Source organism: Anomaloglossus baeobatrachus, chromosome 4 (genome assembly GCF_048569485.1).
Source record: "Anomaloglossus baeobatrachus isolate aAnoBae1 chromosome 4, aAnoBae1.hap1, whole genome shotgun sequence".
NCBI lineage: Eukaryota > Metazoa > Chordata > Amphibia > Anura > Aromobatidae > Anomaloglossus > Anomaloglossus baeobatrachus.
Window position 1 is genome coordinate 282635438 of NC_134356.1, and position 12497 is coordinate 282647934.

Here is a 12497-nt window from a genome sequence, read left to right on the forward strand (position 1 = left end):
GGTAGTGGATAAGCATCCTTGTGGGTGATTTTATTCATTTGCCTGTAATCCACGCACATTCTCATAGTGCCGTCCTTCTTCTTAACCAGAACCAGTGGAGCTGCCCAGGAGCTACAATTATCTCTGATGACCCCTGCCTCCTTCATGTTCCTCAGCATCTCCTTGGCATTGATAGTGAGCGGGTGGTATAGGCCTATACCTTTCTTTAATGGGTGGATGAGCACCTGTGGGTATGTGGTGTTGTACCCCTTTCACCCTCCCAAAGTCTAGTGGGTGTTTGCTAAAGACTTGTTTGTACTCCTATACTACCCTGTAGACCCCTTGTTTCTGATGTAGAGGTGTGGAGTCAGTACCTACATGTAACTCCTGACACCATTTCTCTGGCTGTCCCTAGGAACTGTCACTGGCTGACTGATCTGGTGTGATTGAGGGTTCTACTGCCTGGATGGAATCTCCATTTAGAGTGTATAACTTGGCAATAGTGGCATACCTGGGCAATTTAACCTCCTCCTCCCCACAATTCAAAACTCATACGGGCACCCTCCCCTTACGGACATCAACTACCCCTCTGGCCGTCAAGACTTTGGGCCTGTGTTCTGAGGGCAGGACCTCCACCACTGCCTGGTAATCCTGTCCATGGGAGCCTACAGCTGCCCTGCACCATATCATCATTTCACTCCGCGGGGGTACTACAAGAGGAGCGGCATCTATCACTCGTACACTGCCAATTTTGCCACCAGACAAATTTACCTGTTGTTGCTGTAGGAGGGCTCAAAACTCTCGATGTAGGACCCTCTGTCGTCCTGCTCCTTTCAGTAAGCTGATGGAGTAAAAACAACACTTCCCCCATACAGTTTTCAATGACATTTGTTTTCAAAATCATTTTAGGGTTCCGATCACTAGGGTCATTTTGTACTACGAGTCCTTGATGCTGTAACTCCACCCGGCCCACCTTAATAGTCACCTCCTTGAACCCGACTTGAGTCACTGGTAACCCATTGATGGCATAGATGGTAATGCCATGATCTAGCGGGGTGAATTCATCATCTCACCAAAACTTTTTATACAGTACATGGGGTATAGTTCTTACCTGGGGGCCGGTATCAAGAAGTGCGGAGGTCAGGATCCCATCCAGTGTGATGGAAACGATGGGCCTTCCTCCCACATATCGCTCTCACCAGTCCACTGGGCCTTGTTTGTCTATTCCTGGAGATTGGCCCTTGGCCCCAGGTGTTGCCCGTTTAAAGGACAGTGCCGGGCATAATGGCCATTCTTGTTACACTTATAACAAACAAGTTGTCCAGACCGGCCGCTGCTCCTTCCTCTGTATGTCGAGATCCTTCCTCTCATCCAGGGGACATCATCCGGGCAGTCAGCGAGCTGGATCTTCTCCGCCGGCTTTGTCTTTGGCTGGAGCTGCATTGCCTCTAGCATCCTTGCAACGTCGTTGCTTAGCTGCTGCACCTGTGAAGGCAAATCACTGGAACTGCCCGAAGGCACTGTCGGGGCTTTTGGCTCTGGCAATGCTAAGGCAAGAGGTTGCACATGTAGAGGAGAGGCATCGGCCACTCCAGCATCGGGCGTTACCGCTTGTGCGACCGGAGCAGTTCCCGCTGCGTCCGCGTTACCTTGATCTGGCGGGGGAAGCGCTACTACGCTCCTATCATCCGGCGCCGACATCTTTCTGCTCCATCTTGGTTTTCGTCACCAACCTTTCTTGAACAGGGGCTCACTGGGACTTCCGGGTCTGGCCACTACCGGTTTCCAGCTGCGCTTTCAGGAGAGAGGGGTGGGGCTCCAGCTTTGCGCCCCTTAGTGAGGATGATGGCGCAGTTGTTGTTTTTAGGCACCAAAATGGCGGGCAAAAATTGCGGCAAGACAAATAAAACAATCACAGCAGTTTTGAACAATTCTGTAAGGCGCACATCACCTGGGTTAATGGGTCCAGTTCTTATCTTGTTCGTGATGCCAGAAATCGAGGTGTGCCACCCCTAAGCAGGCAAATTGCTCGGATCCGGGATTGCTGTGGCTTCAGGGTCCCCTGGACCCAGGGCTTAGTGGCCACTCAATGGAGGGGGTATTTACAACGGAGGAATGTTCTTGATGCCACCTGCGGATTGCGGTAATGGGAGTAACGCCACTGCTATAGGGAGGACCGGGGCAGATGGTGTGAAGCTGCAAGGTGACAGTCCCTCTGCAGGTAGGGAAGGCCCCAGTGCTCGGGTGATTAAGAGAGATGGGAGGCAGGGTGCAGAGGCAGGTGTACTCACTGTGGTGGTTGATGTACTGTACAGCGGAGATAAACCGAGGCACACACTGTTATTAACCAAGTCTCTGTGTGCATCTGCCACTGCTGGGAGCCCATCCAAGTACTCGGTCCCACCAGTGTAACTAAGTGATTCGGGGCCTGCCTCGTGCACAATTTGTTGTCCGTTGGTGGTCCCCATGGCTTGAAGCTGTTGGGGGCCCTGCTCACTATGTGTAGTGTAGCCGTGCTCTTAAGGGCTGGCATTTGGGACCTCAGTGGGTTGCTTTGTCTGGAAAACCCTGTCCCCCTCGTTGTGCTGATGCCATCAATCTCTGAGCTCCTGGGAAGGTCGCTGAAGGCCCCCTTCCTCTTCAGCTTAACTGCCAGGATGTTGAATTGGCTCCTGACCTAGGGTCCTGTACCCCGTCATGCTCGAACAGGTCAGTTCTGTCAGTCCCTGAACCCGGTCACCGACTCCTCTGGTCCCAGATCACTGCTTGCGACCCAACTTCTCCTTACTAGCTCCCTGGGAGCTAACACTCCAGCTCCTCTCACTGCGGGAGCTCTCCCTCTTCTCTTGATCCTCCCACCAGTCTGCCTGACCCCTAGGTGAGTCGCCCTGTTCCAGCTAGACCAACCCACTGGTGTGTCTGACAGCTCATGGTGTGAGGTGTGGGTTGGGATTTGTGGTGCAGATGGGAGTGACACCGATTTCCCGGGCACCTGGAACTATGGGGGTTAGGCCCTGCACCCTGGGTAAGGATGCAGTTCCCTGTAGCACCCTAATGTATTCAGGGGTGCTACAGTATACTAATGAGTGAGCGGACTAGTCCCCTGGGCGTCAGTTCCTCTGGCTAGTTATCTCCATTAGCATGTTAGTATGCCCCTGTGAGTGTACTAAGATGCTAATGAATGTGCAGCATCAGAGCATGATCTCATTCACCTCTCCGCCGCCATCGCGTCCGACGCTGATTTTCGGCTCAGTGCGCACTATGAAGCTGGGTATATGCGTCCTGGCTTCAAACTGAAGTAGTACACATGACCGAACCTCCGGGGTCAAGCGCACTGAGCTGAAATCCAACGTCGAACGCAATGGCGGCAGAGAGGTGAGTGAGATCATCCTCTGACACTGCACATTCATTAGCATGTTAGCACGCCCACAGGGGCGTACTAATATGCTAATGGAGCCGACTAGCCAGGGGAACTAACGCCAAGGGAACTAGTTCCCTCGCTCATTAGCATACGATAAAAGATCTATAGAAATACCTTTTCTAAAGATCTCTTTATCTAAGCTAGTGTTTATGTCGCGCCCAGGGATATGGGGTACTCTGTCTCGGGCAGTGTTTATCTTGGGAATGTCACTGTGGTGGTCGTTGCCCGGTTCCGTGCTCTGGGTCCTTTTTGTAATGGGGGTGTATTTACAGGGGATTAGATTAGTGTTCGCACGTGACGCCACTTGCGGTGTTGCGGCTATATTGATGGAGCTGCCGCTGCAGAATGTCACTACTGGGGCTGGTGTTAACTGCTGCCTGGATGGTAGGCTCTCCGTAAGCAGGTTCGGGCCCCAGAGGATGGGAGATGTGAAGGCGTCGGAAGAAGGTAGTCCACACAGTAATTTAGTGCAACTGGTCTTTACTCACTGCTTGTTGGTGGTAACTGGTTTCCCGAGGCCGGCTGGTTTCAACTCCAGGTCCCCTTCGTCCCAGTGCCAGTGTAGAAATCTGGTACCTTCCTCCCCTGCACCTGTCTCTAGTTAATGGGTCCCCGTGGCATAGAGAAACTGGGGGTCCCCGTCCAATGGTTTTTTCACTTCTGTTCGCCTGACGGTAGTGTGAACCCTGTGGGGTTGGAGTCTCTGGTCCAGTTCCCAGTTCTCCCTTTGCTACTGAGTCTTGGATTCTTAGGCTCAGTGAGGTCCTTGATGGTCCACTCGCTGTGCAGGTGTTAACAGGCTGGCTTGGAGCTTCTACCTGTATAGTGTTCTGTACCCCGTCGGTGCGTAGTTCCGGGAGTACTCCACTATACTCCACCGGCAACTACCCTCCTGGGCACCAGGTTACTGTCAACCCCAAGGCAGTCAGTCTCTTCACCTCCACCTTCACTTCCCGACTCTCTCAGACTATCTGACTGTTCTGTCCTCAGTCCGCCCCTCCCACCTGGTCAACTAGTGGACTGGATTGGCTCCACCTCTAGACAGCCATCCATTGGTCCAACCCTAGCCCTGTACCATTGTATGGGGGATTGTTGGGGAAAACTGGGATTACCTGGAGTTTTGTGTGTTACCAGCACTGGTCTTTTGGGGCCCTATGGAGTTGGCCCTGCATCCTGGCGGGGATGCAGAACCTTGTAGCACCCTGATGGCTTCGGGGCGCTACATATACAGGGACGGTTAGGCAGGGATTAGCAATACAGTGCCTACAAGTAGTATTCAACCCCCTGCAGATTTAGCAGGTTTACACATTCGGAATTAACTTGGTATTGTGACATTTGGACTGTAGATCAGCCTGGAAGTGTGAAATGCACTGCAGCAAAAAAGAATGTTATTTCTTTTTTTATTTTTTTTTTAAATTGTGAAAAGGTTATTCAGAGGGTCATTTATTATTCAACCCCTCAAACCACAAGAATTCTGTTTGGTTCCCCTAAAGTATTAAGAAGTATTTCAGGCACAAAGAACAATGAGCTTCACATGTTTGGATTAATTATCTCTTTTTCCAGCCTTTTCTGACTAATTAAGACCCTCCCCAAACTTGTGAACAGCACTCATACTTGGTCAACATGGGAAAGACAAAGGAGCATTCCAAGGCCATCAGAGACAAGATCGTGGAGGGTCACAAGGCTGGCAAGGGGTACAAAACCCTTTCCAAGGAGTTGGGCCTACCTGTCTCCACTGTTGGAAGCATCATCTGGAAGTGGAAGGCTTATGGAACTACTGTTAGCCTTCCACGGCCTGGACAGCCTTTGAATGTTTCCACCCGTGCCGAGGCCAGGCTTGTCCGAAGAGTCAAGGCTAACCCAAGGACAACAAGGAAGGAGCTCCGGGAAGATCTCATGGCAGTGGGGACATTGGTTTCAGTCAATACCATAAGTAACATACTCCACCGCAATGGTCTCCGTTCCAGACGAGCCCGTAAGGTACCTTTACTTTCAAAGCGTCATGTCAAGGCTCGTCTACAGTTTGCTCATGATCACTTGGAGGACTCTGAGACAGACTGGTTCAAGGTTCTCTGGTCTGATGAGACCAAGATCGAGATCTTTGGTGCCAACCACACACGTGACGTTTGGAGACTGGATGGCACTGCATACGACCCCAAGAATACCATCCCTACATTCAAGCATGGTGGTGGCAGCATCATGCTGTGGGGTTGTTTCTCAGCCAAGGGGCCTGACCATCTGGTCTGCATCCATGGGAAGATGGATAGCACGACCTACCTGGAGATTTTGGCCAAGAACCTCCACTCCTCCATCAAGGATCTTAAGATGGGTCGTCATTTCATCTTCCAACAAGACAACGACCCAAAGCACACAGCCAAGAAAACCAAGGCCTGGTTCAAGAGGGAAAAAATCAAGGTGTTGCAGTGGCCTAGTCAGTCTCCTGACCTTAACCCAATTGAAAACTTGTTCAAGGAGCTCAAGATTAAAGTCCACATGAGACACCCAAAGAACCTAGATAACTTGGAGAAGATCTGCATGGAGGAGTGGGCCAAGATAACTCCAAAGACCTGTGCCGGTCTGATCAGGTCTTATAAAAGACGATTATTAGCTGTAATTGCAAACAAGGGTTATTCCACAAAATATTAAACCTAGGGGTTGAATAATAATTGACCCACACTTTTATGTTGAAAATTTATTAAAATTTAACTGAGCAACATGACTTGTTGGTTTGTAAGATTTATGCATCTGTTAATAAATCCTGCTCTTGTTTGAAGTTTGCAGGCTCTAACTTATTTGCATCTTATCAAACCTGCTAAATCTGCAGGGGGTTGAATACTACTTGTAGGCATAGGCACTGTATGTACCCAGAACTGCTCGTGGTTCTGGGTGCATATTGGACCTGACAGGTTCCCTTTAACCTGATCTGTGTTAAGTAGGGTGGGCCCATGTGTTATTGGTGGATCCATTAAGCTGCTGGTCTCGATGAACACATGGGCGGCAATGCAGCAGCCAAATGAGTCTTATGGAACACAGATGTTAGGCTATGTGCGCACTTTGTGTTTTTACCTGCGTTTCAGCTGCGTTTTGAACTGCAGCGTTTTCATGCCAAAATGCTTGTGTTTTGCTTTTCAAGCAAAGTCAATGGGAAATAGGGCTTTGTTGTGCGCACTTTGCTTTTCTAAACGCTGCATTTAATTTGCATAAATTTGTGCAAGAACTCAGCGTTCAAAGAAGCAATTTTGTCAATTGTTTTTGCCATTTGGGCTGCGTTTTGATAACATTGAAGTCAATGAGAAAAGTCAAAACGCAAGCAAAATCAAAATACCAGCATTTTACATGCTTTTTTGATGCAGAAAACAAGCGTTTTTGACTACATAAAAGCATGCGTTTAGGCAATTAAACTAATGATATGATATGTCCCTTTACACACACACATAGTCCGACAATTAAATTATTGCAAATCCATGATTTTTCTTTATTTTATGCATAAATATATTAAAATTGTTATAATTTCAATTAAATTATCTATTTTGTGCATAATTTTAAATATATTTGTTATAATGTTTTCCGTTTTTTTCATAGTGTTTGACTGTTTAAACTTTATTTAGCAGTGTCTTTATGTTCAAAACGCATCTGTCTTTATGCAATGAAAATGCATGTAAAAAGCGCTAAAAACGCGGCAAAAACACAGTAAATACGCACGCGTATTTATAGCGTTTTGATGGTCAAAAGCAACTTTGGCAAAGCCAGCCCCCCGGGGCCTCCATGTGTGCTGCAGCCAGCCCTCCCAGAGCCTCCATGTGTCATGCAGCCAGTCCCCCCCGGGCCTCCATGTGTCATGCAGCCAGCCCCCCACGGCCTCCATGTGTCATGCAGCCAGCCCCCCAGGGCCTCCGTGTGTCATGCAGCCAGGCCCCCGGGGCCTCCATGTGTCATGCAGCCAGGGCCCCCCCAAGGACTCCATGTGTCCTGCAGCCAGCCTCCCCATGTACTCACTGATTTATAAAAAAAGAATAAAAAAGCAAGTACTCACCTCTCTTCTCTTTCCAACGCAGCTCTGTCCTCAGCTCTACTTGTTTCACCTGTGCTCGCCCTCACTTCTGTCCTCATTCCCCCGTGGCTCCGGATGGCGTCCTCCTGCGCTCTGTGCTCTCACCACACACAGCAGTCACACAGGAGTGATGTCACCGCGCAGGCATGGGGGAAGACTGATGATGCATAGAGTGGCGCCGGCCGCTCTATGGAATATCAAAGTAGTGTGCGGTGATGGGAGCACGGTGACGGGAGCGTGGTGACAGGAGCGCGGTGACGCCACCGCTGGCACCAGGTAGGGGGGCCCGGTGTCAGTGGCGGGGACCAAGTCATATAGCGGCCGCCGCGCCGCGTGGTCTGCGGCAGAACAGCGCAGCTCCTCTCTCACAGAAAGGAGCTGGCTGCTGATCTGCCGGGCGGCCGCGGGCCCCTAACACCCCAGGCCCGGTCGCAATGGCGACCGCTGCAACCACGGTAGTTACGCCCCTGGGTGCCTGAGAGCTGGGTCATGTAACGGTGACCCGGGGGCACACGAGAGTGGTCGCTAGGGCAGGTACACCTGAGTACCGATGGGACCAGATCAACGACGGGGCACTGGACCCTAGCTCAGATGTCAGTTTCATACGGTCTGGCAAATACCTGCACAGTGAGGGGACCTCCACGCACTTCACTGGCCCAAAGATCCGGGGGCACCAGCAGTAAAGCTAGTATTAGGGTTCAGGACACAGACCATCCCTACAGGGTCCACACTACCCACCATATGGTCAAGGAGACTGTCACAAAAAGGGACAGTCAGGCCCCAAATGCTCCACGCTACAGGGACCCAACCACACTGAGGGTGTCGGGGACAGAGCAACCTAGTCATCAACTGGCACTGGAACTACAGGAACCTGAACCAGCCGTCCGAGGGTCAAGAGTGAGTTGAGACTGTTAATTACAACTCACGGTGTGGCCTCCCTTATTACTCTATCATACATCTCCTGGGCTCAGCCCTACCTGCGGAGGGCCTACCACCACAGCTGCCATTACCACCAGCCCTAGAGATAATCAATCCAGCAGCAGCGGTTCCACCATCTTAACCACAACCCACAGGTGGCGTCACACAAATTACTTTAATTTCCCCTGTAAATACTCCCCATTAAAAAGCTCCCAGGGCACGGGACCGGGCAATGGCCACCAAAGTGACATTCCCCAGTAGTATACAAGGGCAAATCTGGCGGTGATCTCCAAAAACCAGATATTATAAATAAAACATGTAGTCTTTATTAAGGCAAAATTAAAAATCCAGCCATAGTAGCAGTGACATCCCGGAGGATCAACCAGAGACTAGTTTCGGCATACAAGCCTTCGTCCCGCCTGAGTTAACATTACACTCCAAATGGCATACTAATGGACCTCACCGCAATTAGCATAATTAATTATATTATGCAATTAGTATAGGGTGTATATTACTAACTTTGCGGAAGTTAATTAAAACCAAACAACAAAGGGAGCAATATTAAAAAACCGAGCCCCCAAAAATTGTCACTGGACATACATACAAGGAGAAACAAGAATACACCACCCTACTGCCTCCCAGTACCAGCATTCCTGTAATAAGCATCCAGAGACTACATTGAACCCGTTACCTCATCACGGTTGGAAGGAAACCCAGGACTGTGACCCTGCAGTGAAGTTGGTCAAAGAACTGATCACCCAACCAAGTTCGTGCCTAGGACCTGATGCTACACCTGAAGCACAACAATTGTGGCAAGAGAAGAGCAGGCTGTGCATCCACCGAGGTAAACTATGCAGAAGTGTTACCAACCCTAAAACCCATGAAAGAGTATGTCAAGTGGTAATATCCAAAAGCCATGTCCAAATGGTGTTGGAAGCCTACCATGATCGAGCAGGACACTTTGGCTGGAAGAAGTTAGAAACGTTGCTGCGCGACTGGTTCTATTGGATTGGGATGAGAACCTCCATAGAAAAATAGTGCAGAAACTGTGGTCCCTGTGCCCTGAGAAGGAAGGATCGCGACAGTCAAAGATCACCGCTTAAAGTCCATTGTCTCCAAGCAGCCATTAGAGCTTGTAGCCCTGGATCATGTGAAATTAACATCTAGTCGGACAGATTATACCTATGCCCTCACAATGGTGGATCATTATTCCAGATTTCTGGTGGTGATTCCAGTAAAGGACTTGACAGCAAAAACTGTTGCAAAAACCTTTCAGGCTTACTTTTGCAGACCTCATGCATACTCAGAACAGGTATTGACAGATCAAGGTCCTGCATTTGAAGCTGAAATATTCCAAAAATTCTGCAACTTATATGGGTGTAAGAAGATTCGTACTACCCCTTACCATGCACAAATTAATAGAATGTGTGATAGAATGAATTAAATTGTAATTGACTTGTTGAAGACTCTACTACTAGAAGAAAGAAACATGTGGCCAGAGAAGCTGCCTGACTTCGTGGATATGTACAACAACATTCCTGTACGTTCAGCAAACTATACGGCAGCATATCTCATGAGAGCAAGACCTGGAATATTGCCAGTTGATCTTGAAATGGGAGTTGTCATGCCAGAATTAGATTCATCAGAAACTGATTGGAATTCTAATCGTCAAGCGCAGTACAAAAGAATACAAGAATGCGTCGAACAAAGCTTGAACCAGAGTCAAGGAAAACAAGAAAAGGACTATAATATGAACGCAAAGCTGTTCCTTTAACACCTGGAGAAATAGTTCTGAAAAGGAAGAGAAGAGTCCACAAACTCGATAATCACTGGGAAGCAGAACCCTACACTTTGCTACCTTCTAATTCAAACAACAAGAAAGCTTGCGTAATTAGCAAAGATCAAGGAAAGACTACGTCCACAGTATCAAGGGATCATTTGAAAAAATGCCCAGAGCAATTGATACCCAAAGAAGAGATTCCCAGTACACCTAAAGTACCAGAACAGAAAGAAAAGGTGATACACACAATACTTGGCTTTGGAGAACTGGCCTCAGTACAATGGAGCCATAATTGTACCAGTGATCACTTTCCCACAACCATTGGAAGAAGTAATTCAAGCTCCAGAAGAGCTACCTGCTGTAGTAGAACCAAAAGAGCCTACAAGCAGTACATCTGTCAATCTAACCAGAAGATTGAGAGGTCACAGACAACCACTCAGTTCACCTACAGACAATAGAATGACACTCGCACCAGACACCAGAGCACAACAGAGACCAGCTGAGACACCAGGGTTAAGTAGGTCTAGTCGTAGCAACCTAGGTCAACATCCACTTAGGTACAGAAAGTAGGTGAAGCCATCAGGGAGCTACAAGGTACTGCATCCCCACCAGGATGCAGGGCCTACCCCCAGGGACCTAGAAGACCAGTGCCGGTAACAACAAAACATTCCAGTTAATCCCTGTTTTTCCCCTATTTCCCCAAAGACTGGTGACAGACTAGGGTGGGACCCAATGGATGGCCACCTAGGGATGGAGCGGATCCAGTCCACTAGACGACCAGATGGGAGGGGGCAGACAGTGGAGAGACAGTTAGTTGCTCAGTGAAAGTGAGAGTGAGTGGAAGCACTGACAGGAGTGTAACGGTGACCTGAGGGCCCAGGCATGTGGTTGCCAGTGGAGTACAGTGGAGTACTCCTGGAACCATAACACTAATGGGGTACAGAATCCTAGGTCAGGCAAATGCTCCTGGCAGACCTGATAAAATCTGCACAGTGAGGGGACCATCCAGCACCTCACTGACCTTGAAGTTCGGGACACCATAGCAACGGGAGAACCGGGGAACCGGACCAGAGAAAACGACCCCACAGAGTTCACGCTACCGTCATATGGAATAAAGTTGAGCGACTACCAGGAGGGGACCCCCAGAGGCTCCAAGCCACGGGAACCCACCAACCAGAGACAGGTGCGGAGGAAAGAAGCCACCAGGTCACTATACCGGCACTGGGACTAAGAGGATCAGCGGTCAAGACCAGCCTTCCTCGGGTTACCAGTTTCCATCTTACTGTGAGTAAAGGAACCTGTGACAGTACAACCCCTTGTGTAGCCTACCTTCTTTCTGCGCCAATCAACATCATTTATCTTCTGGGGCCTGGCCCTACTTGCGGAGGGCCCAACATCCAGGCTGCCACTAACACCAGCCCCAGTAGTGAGAACTGTGCAGCGGTGGCTCCACTAAATAGCCACAACCCGCAAGTGGCGTCATGATATAAACTTTTAACCCAATCTCCCTTGTAAATATATCCCTTTTAAAAACGCATCCCCAGGGTCACGGAATCGGGCAACGGCCACCAAGTGACATCTCTTCAGCAATACACCACCCAGGACCGAGTACCCCATAGCCCTGGGAGACACACTTGTATAGGGCACCATTCACACATGTAGGTGCACAGTATTTGGCTAGCAGCCTATTAGTTAGGAGTATTTATATGTCAGTGTAGGGACCCACAAGCACGAGGACCCGTGACATGGGTTGTGGGCAACCGTATTCTGGCCATAATACCATCTAATACCTAATACATATTTTAGATAAACAGGAGATACCAGCGCTCAGAGGCAGTGGAAAAACGGCTGATGCTGCAGAGCAATTGCGAGACAGCAAGTGTTGGAAATCGAAAATCTATGAGCTGACAGTGTCGGGAGCCGTGGTGCATGTATGAGCTAGGACAAAAATTTGGAGCTGCTAATAGTATATACACTCCGCGTGAGAGTGGATAGAGGGGTATAGAAAGTGTCAAAAACTACAGCGCTCACAAACTGATGTGTTGAAGGTTTATGGCACAGAACACCGCCACACTTTGCACTCACTGTAAGAAAACAGCCTCCTATCCGTAACAAAGTTACCTACACTACACGCTACCTCTGCAGCCTACCAAGCTTATCAGATGAGGATTCGCAACCACTGTCATCACATCAGTTATACCAAGTAAGTTGCTCCCCATTTGCTTTGCACTTGCCAATAACCTTTAACACATCAGTTTATTAGCACTGCAGTATAATCTGTAGCGCTGTGCCATTAACCTTCAACACATCAGTTTGTGAGCGCTGTAGTTTTTGACACTTTCTAATAT